The sequence below is a fragment of the Aythya marila genome (genome assembly GCF_965140915.1).
Source record: "Aythya marila genome assembly, chromosome: 1".
Classification (NCBI taxonomy): domain Eukaryota; kingdom Metazoa; phylum Chordata; class Aves; order Anseriformes; family Anatidae; genus Aythya; species Aythya marila.
Genome location: NC_139042.1, coordinates 62,317,398 through 62,339,482, shown reverse-complemented (window position 1 = coordinate 62,339,482; position 22,085 = coordinate 62,317,398).

Here is a 22,085-nt window from a genome sequence, read left to right as displayed (position 1 = left end):
TCCATTTAGAAATTCTGGAAGGATAAGGGCATGCACGTTATTATTTGCTATAGTTCACTGAATACATAGTAAGTGTAAGCTCTGGTAATCTGATTGCTTTGTTGCATACCCTTCCCTTGAGAAAACTTTTTCCTGACAAAAGTAGCTTTTGAACTGGCAGTATTAAGGAACTGGATGTAATTCCAGTGAATAAAAAGTTCCTCTTAAAATAAGAGTTTATAAAAATGATTCATTAAGAATTTAGAATAAACAAAGCCACACTGTAACCACATGTAACTGAATAAAATACAGTTAAACAAAATACAGCTAAATACAGATATCCCCCGCCTTGCATTGTTACACAAGTCATGAAGCTAGTGTTTTTCAACCTTAAAAATAAAGAATTTTGTGTACCTGACCCCAGTACGTAAATCACTTGCATAGAGATGTAGATGATAAGAATCTATGGCACAGTTGCCTGAAACACTCATTTCACAAGTCTCTAGAATGCCTAAATGTAAGTTTTCAGAACATTTACTTCTACCAACATAACACATTTCTCTCTGTAGAAGCCGAGGGCATCTAATTCATTATTTAAAATGCAGCCATCACCAAGCAGCTGAAGCTTTTGGTAATTCAATCCTCAATTAACACATCAACAATCAGTAGTTTTATTGTTGTGATAGGCCCTTATGGAGTCATAAATTCACATCAGCAGCAGTGTTATTCAGAGGTTAGTAGCTGCTCCAGTATTTCCAGTCTTGTACTTCCCCAAACTAATTGTCATGATGATATGTGGCGTATTAAAATACTATGGACCTCGATTAATGCAAGCCCATGAATAGAAATCTATGGCTTTGTCAATTTGCCCAAGCTTAGCATTTAGCTTAGCACTGTACAGAATGGATCTAGAGAAACAGAAAATCCATAGCAGTGGAAAAGGAAACCTTTGAATATGGCACATGAGATAAATTTTGATACTCCCTTTTTAATTTGCCTTGCTTGTACCGGTATCAAAATGACCTACCCAATCCTGTAATTTGTTCACTGCCAGAATAGAAAATGATATATGAGTCTCCAGGTTAGGATATAGAATTTTTATCTAGAAAACAAGTCCTTATTGATGAATTTAGCTAATAGAATTGCGGAAAGAAAGCAATCTGAGCAGACCATTGTCTAATCTGAAAAACAAATAAACACTGATGAATATAATTAGAAGTGACAGACACAAAAATACTGTGAAATTCATATACACTTGAATGGATACATTTTTTTTTCTCCTTGACTAACTTTCATAATGTTTCATTAACCTTGGCGGAGAACTTCAGCAGAGACATTTATTCACTAGAACCAAGGAAGTCAGGCTGTTGTATGTTGTTTATGTATAAAAATGTTTTCGTTCTGAAAGGACAACTCCTTCTCCTTTCCCTTTTCCTTTTCTCTGTTCCCTTTTCTCTATTCCCAATGTTTTTATCATGCTGTGTGATTTCTCCTTTAAAAATAGTGGTCTTTACTGTGATCATTCAAGCAATAGAGGTCAATCCTTTGATGTGTATATTCTAGGTCACTTTTGTCTCTTCTCATTTTTGCATCACCTAGCACGTCTGTAGCCATGGTAGATTACTTCCTTACCTGTCAGTTTATTTTCTTTGACATAACCTGCCTATATGTTTCACTGCAGCTGAACTGAAATGCCTTCAAAGTTTGAAAAACAGGTATTTTTGGCATAATTAAAAATACGCCCTCTCCTTTTCCTTGACTCAAACCTTCTCTGACCCTGCTTCTCCACTTTTCCTTCCTGAGATTGCTACGGTTCTGTCTAGAAACCTGTTGCTGTCCTCACTTCACCCCATGCAATTCACACAAAACTAGTGTCTCCCAGCTTTCAGGCAATGATTCACACCTCCTACCTAAGCTTTAAGCTGTCAAACTACAGAAGTTTTTCTTTCAAATGACTGTTCTGTTAAAAAGCAGCCAACACATCTACATAGTATGTGCCATAGCTGTTGGGGACAAGAAAAGACAACGTTACACATTTGTCTCTCCAACATGCATAGCTGAAATGATATTTCCATAGAAAATGTGAAGTCTAAAAGAAATATACCAGTTGAATATATGCTAAGAATAGTGTGGGGTTAACATGATCTCTACTTTTGCTCAATTTGGAGTAAAAAAGGGTGAAAAAGTGAAGGCTGATCCACTTGAACATAGGAGCACAGCCTCAAAACAACCACAGAGCATGCCATGGCATGCTTGGCACTTTGGTAAAGCTCATGCCATGGGAATTTGCACGTCTTCTTACAGATGGTTTCTATGCTTTTATTTGCAAAGTTGGTTGGTGTACCCACACCGGAATTTCCCAGCAGTAGTAGGTTAGAGAAAGGAGCTGATCGGCAGTTCAAAATGATTTCAAATTCCTCCTGATTCAGGATTTCATCCCCTAAATGGATATATAATGGCATGTTCTAACGGAGGAGCAAGGAGCAATCATTTCTTTGCAGGTTAGTGTCACATATGATAGTAATTTAGATTCATAACTATCAATAAAAGAATGAATATACATTTGCAACAGCATTCTTGGTAGGCTGCACATAGCTCAGCCACATTCTTTTCATACTGGAGATTGAAAAGATGCAGTTAACACCAGTGGGTGATCTTAACTCACTATTACAAAGGTTTTACTCCAAATTAATATATTTTTTTGTTGTTGTTCCAAAGCCATATACATTGTTTCTACAGTAAACATTGTTAACTAATTTATATGTCGTAAAATATTTTTTATTGTTGTTGCCTTCTAATTTGTGGCTTTGCAAAAGCTGAGTTTCACATGTTACTAGGTCAGCAAACAGATGAACACCAAGAAATTGGGTGTGTATACATTGGATGTGAAGGAAAACTGGCCATTTAAGTCTGCTAATAGAGAAAGAATCTGCTTTAAAACCAGAAACAACATTGTTATTTTAATGAAATATCGCCAGTTTAGTGGAACAATCCCATAGTTTATTCACTGTTGCAATGATATTTCAATGTGGACTGCGTGCTGGGAGCTGGTATGCCTGCTGCACAGTGCTGTGTCCTGCAAAGATGCTGGGGATAGATTGTGTGCAGGGCCCAGCAGAGCCACGCTGGTGCAGCCTGTGCTCCTGCCAAGACAATGCTGATGGGTCGTGGCAGCAGTGCACAGCCACTGCATGTGCTGTCAGTGCTGTCATGTTAAGAGCCAGCCAGGTGCTTCTCCCTGGCAATGAACTTTGGTGATAGAGAGGCAGGTGTGGGGAAAATGACGGGACACAGGGGGAATAGGGAGGCCTTGGTTTAGTGCCTTGTTCTTGTGGTTGTCATCAGTTCTCTAGGCACGCACAAGGAGTCAGGTCTTCCCTCTGCCTGCTGGTGCATCCTGTCTGTTAAGTAACAAAATCCTTCTTTGTCTAACAGTCCATTTGTGCCATGCAAATTAAATACTGTACATAGGAGGAGCAAGGTTTAAGACACCCTCTCTTCTGAGCTCTTTCTATGAAGGTGAGTTTCATAGGGTGGTTAAATCAAACTGGTGCCTGCTGCCCCAAATCCCAGTCCCTGTCTCCTCTCCCCAGCACTACAGCTGCTCTGTGCTTCTTTCTCAGCTACCCAGCACTCGCTCTCAGAGTCCTTTCAAGAAGCTAAACCAGCTATGGAAATAAGCTTGCTTTCTACTAGTTTTGCTCCAACAGAGGAAGCATCAGGAGCAGGACTGCCACCGTTAGGGCAGCAGATAGCTCCAAAACCAGCTTAGCTGCATTGTAAAACCACACCTTAGTGAAAGCAGCAACCCAGGTCACTGCTGGAGAGTCCTATGTGATCTAAACCTTTCCATGCTGTGTTAAAGTGATGGTGGCTTCAGCAAGTGTCAAGATATGGGGGCTTGTTTGCATACCTGTGCTCCTGTTTCTCTTCTTCCTAGAACCAAAAATGAATTAACTATTAATTTCATAGTATGTAGCCCTGGTTCTTCTGAACACTTTTTGGCTTTCTCACTTTTGAGAAACTCCTTCAGCTTGCAGGGACTTTCCTCTACACACACCACATCAACGAGTTTCAACACAACCAGCTTTGTAAATAAACTTTTGGATGTCAGTGTTTGCTAGAATGTGGTCACCTCAGGAGCACTGGCAATGTTTCTTTTTGGCTTGAAATGACTGCTTTTAAGTAATAGTCTAATGTGTCAGATAGGATACAGTTAGTGTACGTCATGCTTTTGGAAAACAAAATGAACTGTATGGACCTGGTGTGCCTTAACTGAGGCACTGAGCACAGCTAGTGCTTCATTTCCATTTTAGATGCCTAGCCCCTAGTCCTTGAAGCAAGGAAGGTGACTATAAAGTCTGCATTACTCAAGCAGTGAAAGGAAAGAAATAGGCACCACAAAAGGCTGCTAGGAGATCCTTACCACCTGAGACATCAGTCTTTCTGGGCTGAGTTGAAATCAATAGAAAATGTCAGAACTTATGCATGAAAGTTGCTTATCAAGTGCAGGAAGGAAGTTACCTGTCTTCTGCATAGCAGCTGATTATTTAGAGTGCTTGGCATCAAGCAATAGGGCCATTATAGGCCTTCCTCAGCTTTCCCACCCCCCCAAGAGTTTCAATTCACTTTCTGAAATAGTGCTTCAGTGAGCTCCCAAGGCATGCTGAGGCTTGGAGAAAAAGCTCCATCCCTGTTAGGCCAGAGGGCAGCCAGATTGCTGTCAGGGAGCCAGAAGACATCATTTAAGCATTTAACCTATGGGAGGTCGAATGTGGGTCTACACTGCTGCCACTATGAGCGTCACCAGCATAGAAACTATCATGGGAGCACATTTCCTAACTGAGCCCCCCAGGCACAAAGCTAGAGGCTGGGTTCTCCTCGTCTCCTTCCTTCTGCCCTTGTGGCTCCTTCACTCCTGCTGTGCAGTGGCTTCAACTTCCAGATGCAGGGCAGAGAGGGCTCTGTTCCCAAACCTCTGTGCCCACGAGAGAGCAATTGTCTGGATTAGGGTTTGAATAATCCATCTGCAGAGACACTAAACATTCCAGCACCAGGTAGCGGACTCCTAAAACTTTGTGTGAAGCTAGTTGTGGTCAGATATGTGGCTTTACTTTGGAAAAGCACCTTTCCTCTGGAAAGCTTGAGTGAAGTTCAGAGGTGGGATGCCTGTATTTGGATCACAGCTGAGTTTTAATGGGGACAGGTGCCTGTGTGCCTACACTGCCCACCTCCAGCGGGTGCAGGTGCCATCGCCAGGTGAGCACCATTCAGGACATGTGAGGAGTAAAATGGATGCAGGGATGTGTATTAAGGGCTAAGTACCTGAGCCAGTAGTTAAGCAGGTTCTCACCTGTGAGCAATATGTCTTAACAGCCAGTCTCCTCACTCGAGAAGCTGCCAAAAGACTTCTTTGTCACCAGAGACTTGTGGCTTTGCTGCCTTTATGCTTTCTGCATACAGTGCCAGCACACACAGCACTAAAGCAGCAGGGCGTGAGCAAGCTGCTTATAGTACCGGGACAGAAATAGACGCATCCAAGCTGCCATTTGTTTTGAAACTACAAACCCCGTAAGAAGTGTTGTTTTTCACCCTGTATCTCACAGGGTGATAACGATGACATTCGCAGCGTTTCCCTTTTGTTGGGCATTACGGGGAATCAAGCGGGTCTTTGTTGTGCTCAACTCCATCCAGCCCCCTCCAACCTCAACAACCCCCTTCCCTCCGGCTCCTTCCCCACAGGAGGCGGGCGGGCAATGAAGTTAGGGGAAATAAAACAAGAAAAAAGAAAAAAGAAACTCAGAAAAGGGGCTAGGGGGAGGAAAGAAAGCGGGCAGGTACCGGGGCGGGGCGGCGCGGAGGGGGAGCTCCCCTGCCCGGGCACCGCGGGGAGGCGTCTGCGAGCAGAGCTGGGGGAGCGGGCACGGCTCGGCTCGGCTCGGCTCGGCACGGCTGGGCGAGGGGCAGGGAGCACCGTGCCGGGTTTGCAAGACCACGACAGAAAAGTGGAAGTGCCCCAGCAGCCGGAGGAGAGGCTGTTTTGCCCCCGGTCGCTGCCGAGGCCGCGTCCCCCTGAGGTGAGTGCTGGGGGTCGGGGGTCTGCTCCGCGGGGCGCCCGGGGGAGGGAGGTGTGTTTTGTGGGGCTTTTGGGGGTTTGTTTTGAATAAATGCGTTTGATTGTGGAGGTCTTTATTTTCTGTGCGTGCCCTGCCCGGGGAAAGGTGGGAGCTGCCGCGGGTGGTGGGGAGGGGGACAGCCGCCGCTGCCTCCCCCCCACCCCCCATGATCGGCCTGACACCGTGCTGCCGAGGTTTTTCTGCTAAAATACGTCTTTTTTGGGTTATTATTAGAGGTGTCGGCTGGGCTCGCCCCCTCCAGCCCTCCTCAGGTGGCTCCCAGCCGGGCGCCCCCCCGGTCCCGCGGCTGGGAGCCCCCTCCTGGAGGGGCAGGGGCCGGGGGGGCTTTTCCTTCCCTCCGAGGGGTCACTGTGTAGGGTTTTTGGGGAGGGGGACCAGCCGGCTTCCCCCCACCCCAAAGGACGCTTTTGAACTTGAGTGCTGTGCCCCGAGTGGAAAAGGAGCAAAGCAAAGCGGGTTAGGCTCATTACTGGGGCTTTTTTTGTACCCAAACCCAACAGGCAGTGCTGAAGCAGTGGCTTTTCAGGCAGCGTTTTACCTTGGGAATGATTTTTTGGGGGTGTAAAACCGGCGCCTTTTGCTGGGTGTGGAGCAAGTTCAGACTTCAGAGCACATCTCACAGGCTGGCGTTGAGGAGCTGTGTGTGCACAGCAGGCTCACGGTGATGGGACAAGTTCTCCTGGCTGGAGCATTGTCGAGGAGCAGCAGGGATCCCATTAGAAGTACCAGCAAGGGCTGGGATTAGGGTGGCTAGTGGAGCAGGGCTCTGAACCGTTGCAGTGATTTTGTCTTACAGTAGCGTTCGAGAAATCCCAGCTGTAAATCACATTATACAGAGGGAAAGCCAGCCCTTGGCCTCAAGGGATGACATAGGTACAGCAAGCACTTTGTAAGGGGAAGGAACAGAGAGGAAGCGATTTGTCTGATGTTACATAGGTTAGACCAGAACTGGAAAGTTTCCAGACTGAAACTGGCTTTGTATATTCTGTTATAATATTTTTTTTCATTGCAAGCTGAGCCTTAATTATGGGATAATTTTGCAAGCGGTAGCAATAATGCTTGATGTACGGTATGCAGAACATGTGGAGAAGGGGTAAATGACCAAAATCTTCTAATTGGAAGATCAAAATAATTCCAGCTGGGTAGAGTACACAGAATGATTTCAATAAATCTGCCTAGGGCATAGTATATTTTAAAACTGTACAGGAGGAATTAAATGGAGCTTGAGCGGGTTGGAATTTGTAACGCTGACTGAGGCAACTGACCATCATGAAACAGTGGTTTATTGTGCTGCTTGGAAATCACTCTTGCATTTTATGCTAGCATGATGTTACTTTAAGTAGTACTATTATTTCAAACCAGCATAATGAGATGAAAAGCACTTGGCACGCGCTCCTGTAAAACAACAGTTTGAGTGCTAAATTCAGATCTTTGCTTGAAGGTATCCATAAAACACCATGCTTATGTAGGGTGTCGTACCAAGAAAAATAGCCATCTAGGTTAAAGCTGTCTTAAAACATTTTTGTCAGAATGACAGTTCCAACCACATTTTTACTCGTTTGGAGGGGAATGATTTCTTAGCTTAGACATGGAAACTCTGACAAAATGATGGTGAGATAAGTGCCCATAATAAATGGGACATCCTAACGAGATGGATTACAGGTTTAGACATAGGCCTCTTCCATCTCACCTGATTGTCCTAACCTGCAAGTTATTTCGGAGTGTGATTTGTTTGCTTGTTTCACAGAAAGTGTGCTTAAATACCCAGCTTAAACGTATGAGCACCACAGTGCTTTGTGCAGTTGTGAGAGATAACAGAAAATAGTCTTCATACCCGAATGATCCTTTTATCCAGGTCTGCGTGAACACTTTTTTCTTTGTACCGTTCTGTGATAAATGACACACTAGAAAACTTCCCGTTTGCTTTAAAATGAATGAAAAAGGCAGAATGGTCCAAAAGCACTCTGTAATGCCCTGTATCTCAGGTTAAGCCTGCGTCTTGGCTTGTTACCGTCTTCCAGATTGTCGCCTAGCAAACCTCACTTGCACATTCTGTGTTTTTTTTCCACTTCATCTTCTTTCTGCTACTGTTATTAAGATAATTGTAGCTAATGAACATAGGAAAATGTTGTAATCCTGCACAAAATTAGCAGTAATTGGGGATGTTGTTGATGATGTCTGGAAATACCATGTTGTCACATGTTGTCAACAATAACAGCTGCTGGAGACACTTGCCATTTTGTGGGCCAGGCCTGCTGGCTTAAGACTCTGCCAGCTTCATGTGAAGTACAATTTGTTGCATCTTTGCGAAGGGGGAAAAAAAAAAAGGCAAAGATTCTTATTTATTTATTTTTTGAATCAATGAAATAAAAGAACGTTGCTGGCAAACATGTACCTAACCTTTGAACTTAGATTTGTTAATTTTCCCTAAGGTGTGTGTGTGTTTCATGTGCTGCCAAGCCTAGCTGTTAATTTCATTTAGCTGCTTCAGAGATGTGCCACAGCAGTCAAATAAACAGCAACATTATATATATATATATATATATTTTTTTTTTTTTTGCTATTCACACATCCTTTTTGTGGAGTAGTTGTTAATAAGTTGTGCTCTGGTTCATGGCCTTATTATAGTCTTATTATACACACAGAAGAGCAGGGTTGGATTACAGGTTTTGATTATAAATGCTTCACTGTAATATCACTATCCTTAATTCCTGGAGCTGTTAATGTGGCCCTTACATGTCTTCGGTCATGGAGTGTTTTCTTCCCCAAAATATTTGAGATTTGAAAGCTCTGTGATGCAACTTCAGAGATCTTAGTTCCCCTTGGGGCTGGAAAACAGGAAAGTAAAAAAAAGTGCAGCTTTAAGAAGCTGTGCAGGACCGGGATTCAAATCTTGATTGTGGCAAACCTAGGTGTCAGCTGCTGGGCAATGTAGCTGAGATGTGGTCAGCGTGTTACTGTGCTTGGTTTTTCCCAAAAATGACATCCTGGGTTTGCAACACCATTCTGAGAAAGGCTTTTGAGTTAGTAGAACTTGCGCTTTCTGACCAAGCACCCTGCTTTAGTCACAATATCTCTGGCCATCTCTGGTGTTAACAAGTGGTTGAATACAGAGGGCTGGGTGTATCCATTGGAAACTGTAAGTTGCAGCAGGAGAAAAATGTTTGAGAAAATCGTTCATTCTGGTGTGCTGTATGAACTCTTGTGGCTGTAGGAAGTGTATGATAGGTTTTCATTCCTGATGGATGTGGCAAATACTTTGTTTTTGCTGGGTTAATTGCTGTGGTATTAAGCAAAAAGGAATGTTAAATGGTAGATGTCAAGGAAATTAAGAAATCCCAACGATGGGGCCTCACAGGTAAATACCTTCAGGATAGCTGAAATAACTGGGATTTTTGGGTCACATGTAGAGAATTCACTGTTTCCAGTCAGGTTAATGCTGGCTTGTTCCTTTCTGGAATTGAATGTGTGTGGGGAAGGTGTCAATTCTGAACTTCAGTGGCCTGCAAAAGAGGGAAGAGCAGGAGCATCCTGACTCAGATGTAGACACTGTGGTAACCAAGCTGATTTTTCTGGTGCTTTTGGGCATAAACCACTCTCAGTGGAGCTGGTGGGAGAAAGGAAATACAAATTGTTCCAAAAAACAGTGTTGTTGTTTTTAAGCAGCTGACTGATATTTAGTTTTGAAGTTGCTGTGCTTGTCACTTAAAGCTTTCTTCCCCCACCCTCACTGAAAATGGCAAGGTACCTGTGGCACAGCTGGCTTCATCATGTGGATGCCTCTGGCAGAGAGAGGATTTGTCCAAAAGTAGTTGGGACCATAGATTATTTCACTTTGAAACTAGAGTAAGGTACAGAATGCTTGGAAAGACTGTCTTTGGGATGCATGGCCTGTCAATAAAGTTGTATTTGTTGGAAGCAGTTAAATATGTCTCAGCTAAGTGAGCTGTAAAGGAATTACAACCCTTGCTGTTTGCATTGTTTTAGTTTACTGTGGATCAATTCTCAAGTGAGATGCCTTTGTATCAGGTGCTGCTTTATTAGGTGTAATAAAAGCAAAGCTTCTACCTAACTAAATTTATCTCGGAGCCTGAGAAATACCATGCAGGAGGAGGGAGGACCAGGTAGTGTTGATAGTTCTGTAATTTTTATGGTATCAGCAGCTAAATGCCTTCGTGGTATTTGCTCTTGATAAGTTTCCATGCTTCCTGTGTAATTAAAAGCTGGAGATGGATGACCCTGTGGTATCTGAATGTATGGCCAGGCCTTCTGTTCTGGGGTCAGGGTGGGTGGGTGCAGGAGCCATACTGGTGCAGGTGATGTAAAGGCTCCTTCCCGAACAGGGCGCCCTGGGGGACTTTCCTTTCCATGTGGTGCCCTAAATATCAGCTAAAAGGAAAGTTGGGACAGTCTGTCAGATCTAGCTTGCAGATAAATGTGCAGTGTGTCCTAATTAGGAGTTTTATTTAAGGATTATTAGTGATTTAACACCCCAATCTAATTACTCGTAAGCTACTTGCTAATTTTGTAATTAGCACTGGAGCAAGACTTTTTATGGAAAATACACCCTTAAGGAAATCAGAACCACTCATTTCCAATGTTTATAGAGAGCTTTATTTCTGTGGCAATGTTCTGTAGAAAATGCCTATAAGGAAATAGTAATATTTGTTCTATTTTTGCATAATGGCAAAGACAGATATGAGCCAAGTGTTTACAGAGACCGATTATAGTCAGTCATCGCAACCCAAATGACTCTGGCTCTTGAACACACATTTGTAGGATCAGATTCCTCACAGATACACCTAGTGGAGAAGGCATTCTCAAATTGTTTTATACCACAGTTATCTCTGGCCTTCAAAGTGTGAGAAGGAGAACTCAGGGTGCAGTTGGGGTGTACTGGCTGTGGGCTCTTGTAGTTTATAGTAGACAAGGCAGATTTTTTATAGGCACAGTTAGGAAGGTGCAACTTGAAGCAGACATGAGCCTGCTCCAAAGTGAAGTGTGGCTTTAGAAGATTAAAGCGGTCCTTGTAGCTTGATTCCAGTTCAGCTGAACCATACTTCAGAGGTTAACAGAGAACCTGGCAGAGAGTATTTTGGCCAGCAAGCAGATGGCTGTAGAAGTTTTATTCTCATAGGTGTCTCAGGTGTTCTCTTAATTTTGATAAACAGGCTTGCTTGTTTCAGAGATTCACAAAACTGACAAATTCTTAGTTCAGGAAGGTGATTGAGGCTTTGCTGAATTAAAACTCCATAAATTGGTCTCTTTAAATGCTAGGTTTTCATGGTTTTAGAGATGGGGAGCTTTGTAACTGGTCTGGAGTAGTATAGTATAAATAAGGTCTGGAGAGCGAGATCTATTTATTAGTTTAATTGATGTAGCTGGAAAAGAAACAAGCTCTTAGATTCAGAATACTTTATTCCCTTATTGGACCGATGAAGCAATTAAGCCTAAAAGCTTGTCACTTGTTTTTATTGCACAACAGTTGTAGCAGGCTTTTAACTAATCTTTTGCTTGTTTATCTTTGTACGACAAAAGGGCTCACTTTTCAGCAGACCTGCTGCATGCTTAGGGGGCACGGAGTGTGGATATGTGTATTTGGTGCAAAAACGGTGTGAGATCCTGCCCTGGGCTGGCGATTCCTCAGTCCTGTCACATCTCTTCCTTTCCCAGCAGGACATGCTAGTCTACATCCCAGTGTGCCAACACAGCCGTATAAAGGAAGGGATACAAAAACACTGCAAGCTACTCTTCTCTGCTTCCCCTTCCTACCACCGATACTGCTTTTTGATGTCAAGTGGCCCAGTACTTCCTTGACCCTTTTCACTCCTTCTCACTGAATGTTTTAGTGTCAAATAATTTGGCTCTCATTTAGTCCCAGGTTCAAGTCTCCCGATTGCTCACACTATATACATGCTAATTAATTCCGTATCCTTACAGAGATAGTGAAGTAGTTCCTTCTGAAGAGGGGCCGGGGCGGGGGGGAGGCATTGCTGGCTGCCTGATTTGCTTTAAGGTCTGCTCTGGACGAAGAGTATGGATACAAATGCTGCCAAGTCTGGCTTCCTCTGCCTGGGACATTTCTCTAGCACTCTCCCAGGAGGTCTTCTGCCCTTAGCTGCCCTCTCGTGCCTGCGATAGAAAGAACTTGGAAGCGCTCCTGGCTGTCAGGCTCAGCTGGATTTCGGTGCAAGCACTTCCAGTGAGGAGACCCCCAGCCTGCTGGGGACAGTATGTGGAGACAGCATCAGCGGTTCCAATTCTGTGTCAAGTGAGACTTTGGTATTTAATGATCTTTTCTAGGCTTACAGATTTAACCTTTGGCCTCCTGTGAGAGGAAAATGTGTGCTGTTTGTGCCCATAGGAGCTGTAGGGTGCTCTGATGGACACCAGGCTTCGCATCAGGGTGTAGGGAGTTTCATCCCAGTGAGTAAAGGCTGAGGGAGCCAAACTGTCTCATGGCAACTTTCACCCACAGGGACTTAATTTTTGTAAGTTAACAGGTTGGAAAAGCTGTTATTTGTGTGCTTATTTGCTGGTGCAACTCTGTCCAGGCTTTCTGAATTTATGCTTGTGTTAATAGCTCTTCATTGCATCCGTTTCCTTTCAGGATGATGAAGGGTTTTTGTTTTTCTCCAAAAAAGTGAAATTTTATGGGGCTGGTAGCTTTTGGGTTGGTGGTTGCTCTCTGCGTTCCTCCCATTCTATTCCCTCAACTTTTAGTTGAACAGAGGATGCTCAAGAATATTAAGCTTCCTTTACAAAGCTCAAACGAGAGATGCTGAATCAGGATAACTACACGGTGGTTGCAGAAAGAAGTTCTGGGAACGGAAGGAGAGCAGGCAGCATTGTGTTGGCTGCTGGAGCAGTCTGTGGGCTGCAGTCACGCCTGCATTTCAGTGCCTGGTGGAAGTCATTGTGTTCCAGTAGAGCTGAAAACCTGATCAATAATTAATCTTGTTACTAACAGTGCAGAAAGGCAAAGTGAGGTGGTTTTACTATTTTCATTATATAGTTTCCTAAGAATGGAGAATATCACTTTCAAATTTTCTCCTCCTTATTAGTTTTAAATATAGCTTCTGCAAGTCTCATCCACTAGAAAGAGTGGTCAAATATGCTCATTATTTGCTATTGTAGTAACATTTCAAAGCTTTTAGGCTTTTGTGGCCTAGGTCCCATTTAGACATACAGTAAATGACAGTCCCTGCCCCACAAAAGCTTTCTGTCGATCAGATGTAAGAAGAGCAAGGGAAAACTAGGTAATGTCCACAGGGACAAATGAGATAGCAAATATAATTTAAGTCAGGGGAGTTTTGTTAGCTAAGAACAGTTCTGTTTCTAGTTTTCTTGTATATGTAGTAAGGGGTCATTAGACTAGCTAATCTTATTATTTTAAAGATCATAATTTAAATAAAATACCTCGGATTTTAGAGGGGTCCATTCAGTGCCAATGAGTGGAATGAAGGTTACTCTGCCATCCAAAGGCAAGGGCTGTAGAACATCCTGTGCCCTGGGAATGGAGGAGGGAAGGAAGGGTAAGCTGGCCTACTTCTAAGGGACAAAGCTGATTTTTCCCTTGAGGTTGTCTGTAGATCTGCCATGTCGTGTACCTGTGCATGGGCATGGCCACAGCCTTTCCTGAAACACAGAAATCTGTATGGCAGATGAATTTGGTCTCCCTGTCTTGTGATGGTGACGGGCCATGGCAGTGTGCTGTAGCTACTTGCACCAGCTTGGCAGGTCTAGAAATCAAAGAAAGGAGCACTGCAGGGCATTCACCTCCATGGTAAACCTCCTTCGGCTCTTGATGTCATGCTCCATCCTCTTCTGTGTTTGAGCCAGGGATATTTGAGAGGCTTGTGTGAGGTGGAGGGTTCTGTGGTGTCGGGAGGCTGGCTAAGTGTGTTCTGAAAGGGTTATTTGTGTTCATAAACAGATTGGCATTTGGAAATGGCTAAGGATGGGCCTGAGTGTCTTTCTATGCCCGTGCTAAAATGCTAGCTGATCATCTCCGGAAGGAAGGGCAGCGGTGTTGTGGCTGCTGTTGCAGTGCGTTTGCTGAACACACAGTCGTGGAGGATGCCACAGCTGTGGCTTTTTCATCCTGCTGCTGGGCTGGGAGCACGTGTGTGTGAATTCCAGCTGGGTTCAGATGCTGCTGGAGCCTGCTGCTTGGGAAAGGCAGGTCGAGATCACAGAAGATACAGCTTTGGACATAAAGCATGGGGTTGGACCAAAAGCATTGTGTGGATGCGGATAGAAAACACTTGTATAGTTGTGTTGCTGTTTATATTTTTGTTGTATTGTTTCAGCATTCTTGGCTTAATCATTGTTAGCAGATACGAGCAATTCATGGGTACCACTCATAAATAAGTGACCAATATCTTTCAGTATCACTTTTTTTGTGAGTACACATCACAGATAATGAACCAGAGACAAAAGAGAGTGGGGAATTTTAGCAGGGAGTGGATCAAATATAACACAACATGCTTCAGCCTTGGTATTTAAGCATGGGATGTGGGTGGGAATTTAGCTAACCTGGGAACCAGAGAAACCGAACAACCTGAAATACTTTATGTATAAGCATAATAATATAATAGACTTGAGATTGCTCTTGAAACCCTTCATTTATCCTTGCAAGCTTAAAAAAGCTACAGATTTGCAGATCGTCTCATATTGGCACTTGTTAAATTTCAGGCAGCATCTGACAGCTGAAAACTGCAAGTGCCATTTCGAGCTCCCAGCTGGTGCTGCCACTGGCTACTGATGACCTTTCCTCATCTCTTCCACAGGCACAATGGTTCAGGAGTGAGATAATAAGATACATTAAAGGAAAACAGAAAGAAAACCAATCTCAAGCCGCACCACCCATTCTTCATTTTGTGACTTTCCTGCCTGTTTTTGTGAAAATGCAGGCAGTGACTGATTGTGGTCCTTCTGTTTCAAACTGTGTTTAAATTCCTTTTCAAAACAGTTCTTGTAAAGTGCTATAATGACTACTGAAAATTAAGACATGAAGGTTAAGGTGCCTATCAGTAGTTCAAAAATATGTTAGTAACCTAGGTAAATGGTTACTCTTGTTCCATGTAATTTTTTCTAATATAATTTATTGCTGTTATCCCAGTAATTAGCCTGAGATTCAAGATTTCCTTACGGGAGTATGTTGTGACCTGTCTTTCTCCTCCCCTTTATAGCCCCCTTCAGTAATGTGGCTTCTTCCTGTTGGAACACGATGACAAAACATCTACGGACAATTAGTTACTGTCCTAAACATTGCTGAGTAGAGTAGAGCTGCTCTCAGTAGCTGTCTTATTACCAAAGTCTCATCACAAAACTGGTGAGGGCTTGCTTGTAACATGAGTATGTCTTCATTTGTTTAATACACGTTTTGACCCAGTGTAGAGATGACATTTAACTGTGTTCTGGCTTCCACATCCTTTGTGAATTAGTCTTAACTGAGCAAAATCAACTGAAAATGTCTAAAGACTTCGTATGATTTATGGACACAGTTACATTTACTAAATGTTTAGGTTTTAAAAGAATTCAAGGTTTCACTAAACAATAGGCTACAGGGTTACTTACCTTTAGGAAAGAATTGCTGGGAGCTGCTTTCCATCAGCATACACCTTCTTGTGAAGTGTACTTTTGTGTTCCCCCTCAATTTATGTGGTTGATGCTGCTGTCATAGCAATGCAGAGCAGCTTACATGATGCGAGGTTAATGCTGTAGTGTGAACACTAACTCTGGTGAAGTTTTAGTAGCTGATTTCTTCTGGATTTTGTTTAAATAGGGTTCCTGTGCTGTGAACTTGTGGAGATCTTACTGGTCATGCTGGAGGATGCTAAAAACTGCTTTGTGTGGATAATCATGTAGGCATTGAAGTTTGCTCATGGGTATTTCTCATGGTTCTCAATCAGGAACTGCATATCCTAATCTCCTTGGTCTAGGTGTTCTTGAGGAAAAAGGAAAGTAATCTAAGGAATGATAGTCCCTTTAAGGGAATGAAATGCTTTGTTCAAAGTACTGCTTTCTTTATCTGTTTATTGTTCCTGCAAAGGGAAGTTAGATTCTGTTGGTGTAAGTTAGTTTGAAGAAGTTAACAAAATCAGGTTAAGGGATGGAACTTTGGATTAATATCCTGAGCTTTTCTAAGGAATCGTTTGAGCGTGTAATTGTCAAAGATTGCCTTAAATATTTTATTCAAGGTTACACTGGTAGTTTCACTGCAAATTATACATGTCCTGGGAAGGTGAGAGACCTGCATATTGATGCATTCACTGAACCATGCTTAGTTAATGCACTGATGTGGCACTGGAGATATGTTCAGGCTATGCTTTATTTCAAAATAAAGCTACTTATAATATCAATATGACTATTTATAGTATCAATATGACTAATGTACTCTGGGATGCAGCTTGCCATCTTCACTCATATATATATATTAAGGCATGGAAAGAGAGCAAGTGAAAACCATGTTTATGTGGCTTTTTTTGTTGTGTTTGATTGTAACATAGACCAATGCCAGTTTCAGCATTTGCACTCCACCAGATGAAAGCATAAGCAGCCCATACCTGTGACATGACAAATGGGCCACCATTCCAGTCTTCCACAGCATGCTGATAACAGAGCTCAGTCAATGCTGGAACACTCAGGCACCATCACAGGAATTAAGGTATTTATCAGCTCTGGATATAGCTTTCCCCAGTGCTGCTCAGCCTCTGGAGGGTAACTTCCCAACTCCCAGCTGTGGCGATGTGGTTATGTGTTTGTCATCCTAAGATGTTAAAGCCACAAAAGCCTGATCATAATCATCAAAAGTAGCAGTATATTTTTTGAGTGTCTGTGTATACAAATGTGTGTATGCATATGTATGTGCATGTGTATGTTTTTGATTTGGCACAATCTAACGCTTCCGAAGAAGCTGGAAGTCATCCCGTAAGACAAATAAGAAGTTTTTGTTTTAGTAGTAGGTGGTTCTTAAACTGTAGCAAGACTGTCTTCTGCAGATGAGTTTTGTAAAGTCTGCATTTTTTTCTGTCACATTCAAATTCTGTAGGGAAAGGTACTTTTTTATGCATTTTACAAGGTAAAGTGACCAGCTGGCAATTTTGCTAGCTTGTATCCAGAGCTGCAGCATTCTGTTAGATGTGCTGTTTTTTTCTTTAAAAAAAAAAAAAATCCTGTACATGTACGTTAGCAATTTGTCATTGCTTTTCAAGCTTATTAACTCATTAAGTAGCATTTAATGAGGATAACCACAAAGTAATTAATTTGTACAGTATGTTTATTGCTTCCCTAATGAATTTATGTATCAAACTTAGAGTTACTCAGTGAATATGTTAATCTATTTTTATATTTCTTATGCATTTCAGTTGCTATATAAATAAAAATGTTTCTTCAAGTTCTTTATTACAATCTGTGCATTGACTGTAAATGTAAAAGGGCTGAAGGGCATGTCCAGTGAGCAGAGGCTCAGGACACTTAGGTTGTCTAGTCTGGAGAAAAGGAAGCTGAGGCATGACCCCATTTCTCTCTGCAACATCCTGAGGAGGGCACCGATGTCAGGACGTGTGGGAATGGCTCAAAGCTGTGCCGGGGAGGTTCAGGCTGGACATTAGGAACATTTTCTTTACTGTGAGGGTGGTCAAACCCTGGAACAGGCTTCCAAGAGAGGTGGTTGATCTTACTGTGGGCGTTTGAACTGAGTGCTCTAGTATCATATATCAAAACAACCTATTTGTCAGTAAATAAATGTATTGGGTGTAGGTGACAAGGTTTGGTAGCTGAGGGGCTGCATGGTTGATGTCTGTGGGAGGAAGCCAGGGGCTGCCCCATGCTGGACTCAGCTGATTTCTACCAGCTTCATTGAACCCAGTGCAGGGCACAGCTGACTCCATCCGCCAAGCTGGTGGTGCCTCTGTAAAAGCATATTTAAGAAGGAGCGGGCTGAGGGAGCTGGGATTGTTTAGCCTGGGGAAGAGGAGGCTCGGGGAGACCTTACTGCTCTCTACAACTACCTCAAAGGAGGCTGCAAGAAGGTCGGGGTCAGTCTCTTCTCTGAAGCAAGAAATGATGGGAGAAGAGGAAATGGCCACAAGTTGCACCGGGGAGGTTTAGGTTGAATATTAGGAAACATTTCTTTGCTGAAAGGGTTTTGAGGCATTGCAACAGGCTGCCCAGAGAAGTGGTTTAATCACTGTCCCTGCAGTATATAAAAGACGTGTAGATGTGGTGCTCAGTGATATGGTTTAGTGGTAGACTTGGCAGTGCTAGGTTAACGGTTAGACATGATGATCTTAAAGGTCTTTTCCAGCCTACATGATTCTAGGATTCTGTGGTAATAGGTAGGTGATCTCTGTCTTTATCTGGACCCATGACTTTTTCCACCTTATTTTCTCACCCTGTTCTGTTGAGGGGGAGTGACAGAACAGCTGTATGGGCATCTGCCAGCCAGCCAAGGTCAGGCTATCATGATAATCTATATAATAACATATAGATTGGACTACTAAATCATAAATACCAAATACCATAATCTACAAAGGAACTTTCAGATTAGAAATGCCTATTAGATGTTATGGTTCCTGATGTACAATATTTAAGAAAATACTCAACTGAAAGGAATACAGTTTTTTCCTTATTTTTAGACAATATTAAAAGCACTTAATCTGTGCTGGCATGCAAACATTCAATTCCCGAACTTCACTTTTAAAGAATTGTACTCTTTTTTGAACATAAGTGGCATGCTTAAATCAAAAAGGAATACAATTATTTTAAGAACTTGGGGAACAGTACAAGTAAATGCACTTGAGTATATGAGATAAAAATAATTATTTTATTTCTGGAGGAGAAAAATGTATCGATTAGCAACATAAGCTGCTTAGTGGCTGTATTTGCAATGGAGATGATCCTGAATTTTCCCTCCACATTGCAACCTGTGTAGGCAAAGTAGTATCTGTCTTCTCTGGCACCAAAGCCAGTAAAATTGCAGTAGTCTTGTATCTCCATGGATGTGTGTATTTAATGTGCCTTTTTCCCTTGAAGAAATGTGTTACTACGTATATAAATTGTGTGAGAAATTGATGTACTGCATTAAAACATTTTGTTGGAAAAAAAGATGTGCTTTTTCTTGATACAGTCTACGTTTTGAGGCATTTTCTCTAATGATTTCAAGGCAAATGGAACATCAGCTATGCAGCCAGAAAATTTCTGCAATCTGCTGGTTTTGTACGTATTGCAGCTAAGACTTAATTATTCATCCTTTGAGGGCATCATACTGATCTTGATTTACTCTATTATGTTGTCTGTGAATATCTGATATTGAGTCCATCTAAAAAACACATTAACTAGTATAATTTATTCCGTATCTCCTTAACAAAGAAAATTGTATTTATTTAAAGTAATTCAAAAGAAGCAAAGACTTCCCCTCATTAAATAAGGTATCTGCAATATGCCGATTATTCTCTTTTCTAAGCACAGAGAAGACTTCAGTGTATCATTCAATATCATATATTGTAGTGGTGTGGAAATATTCCCTTTTTAATTGCAAGCACTGGAACATAATAAATGCTGTTAATTTTTGCAAAAGGACTGTATGTACTGCTTCAAAACCTACTGTATGATAGAAAGTAGGAAGCAAAATCCATTAAAAATAGAATGAACTGTTATACTGGAAATTCTTAAAGGCAGAATTTTGGTCATATATTTTTGGGTAGTGAGAAATTTTGCTCTCAGAAATAGAGGCAAAGTAAAGATCTTAAAATACCAAGGGCTTTCTGTAAAATAGCTGGCTCGTTTACATGAGAAACATATATCAGAAAAACTCCACTGAAAGGAGATCAGTTGCACCTTCTTAAAAACAGGGTGTGTGAAAGAAGAATCATGCCTATTCTTTGTTTGGCCTCCTATCTAAGTCACTATTTCCTTAAACTTCCTTTTCTGTATGCTTATAATAGGAAATAGTGGAGTTTTCATTAAGGATTTGCAATAATGGATAGATAATTAAAAAAAGAAAAAAAGCGTTTAAGATTATTTCCTGTCTCTGGAACAGACCTCTTAACAACCATCCATCAAGCTTCTATATCCTTTTATGCTCTGGTCTTGGAATTAATTTATTATTCACAGTTATTAGCAATACATAGTTGAAGTCTGATTAAGTATTAGCCAAAAAGACAATCTTCCACTTCCACAGTGATGGCTCTATCTGTCTAGTGAAGGCAGGAGTGAACTGCAGCATACATTTTAGCAGTATTGCTACCTCAGCATTTAACTGTGCTAGTCATTTAATCATTGTACACTCATTGTTTCAGTCCCTGAAATAATGGTTTTTTAATATTGAAGGATGCTTTGTGTGTATATGCATGTATATATGGTATATGAGTGTTAATCACATTGATTACGTGAGATGTGTCATAGAAACTTTCAAAAAGAATCCCTTCTCAGCTACCATTTTTCTAAGGCTTCTCTGAGGGGATTATTCTTCCCAGTGGCACTTGCTGTCTGTTTTGAAAGAACAAGTATTTGTATATTTGAAAGAACAAGTATGTTGCTTGGTATTCACCTTGGATACCATACTTGAGAGAAGGTAGGGCCAGAACATGTCAATGTTACTGATGTATTGCATTGTAAATCAAAAGTAAGATAGCACAACAGCTGTTGTACATGCTCATGTTCATATCATAATATGCAATATAGAAAGATTAGGGACACAGCTGTACTGGACCTGTTTGGTTTCCTTGTTGAGAATTTGTAGACATTTTTTTTTTCTAATTTTATTCTACATGCACTGCAAGAGACTGAAAAAATGGAAAGTAGGAAGATGAGAGTTCTTCAGTTAAACAATCATTTCCTGTGGCGCCAAATAATAGATTGGGAAGCCTATTGTGAATCTGTTGTTCATGGGTTTGTTTTTTTGTGCCTGCTGGTTTATGAAAATGGTGATGTAAGATTTAAAGGAGACACTGTGCATGTGGGGTTTCTGCATGGAAACAGAGATAGCGTGTGTGAGCTGCTGAAATATATTCTTGTGGATGGCCTAAGTGATGTGACCTGTCAGAGTAATGAATGAAATACTGTACTTAGGCAGGAATATTACAATGGCGACTGTATGCAGAGATGATGTTTCTTAAATTGAAAAACAGGTTTATTAATGGTCTTCTTATAAAGATGGGACTAATCTGGGATTCTGCTACCGTATTTAATTAACAAGTCAACCATTAACGATCCATGCAGTTCAGCTTGCGGAGTGAGTGATGATCAATTTTTTTTTTTTGCTGCGCTGTGTTCACAACTATGAAAAGGTAGGTTGCAAACCTCAGAAAGCAATTTCAGAAACATAGATCAATATTTCATTCTGTCTTTTGCCAGTGTTAATTTAGTCAAAAGGAACATTCCCATATTCCTAACCTTGTTTGTGATTTAAGCTTCCTGCATATTTATTGCTTTGGAAATACGCTTCTTTGCCAAAGAGACCCTCTTGTGTCAGGCAGAATTTTTGGGGAGTAAGCAGGGCATTGAAAATGTGACCCATTGCCTCTCAAGTCTTGAAATCTGTGATTTATGAATCCATGTGGTAAGGAGCAGGTGATGAGCAGCAAGTTGTCTTGGAGGAGAAAGGCATCTGCTGCACCGGGAGCTCAGCTGTCTGCCTCCAGCCTAGGTGAAAGGACTCTCTCCCTTGCAGACATGCATCTGAAGGCAGACAGCAGAGGTACCGGACTGTGACAGCCACAAAGAGCCGACACGAGCGGCTGGAGCATGGTGCGACCTGTGCAGTATTGTCCCCAAGCACGCGCGGCAGCCGGCACAGATGGCAGCAGTGCAGAAGGGGAGCCCAATGGGAAGTTTGTCTGATTTATCTGCAATTGCCTCTCCTTTTGTTGTGTCATTAACGGTAGGCTGAGGAAATTGAACAATAAAGACCCACTTTGGGAGGATATAATGGTTCAGCGGTGAAAAATGGTAATGAAGTGG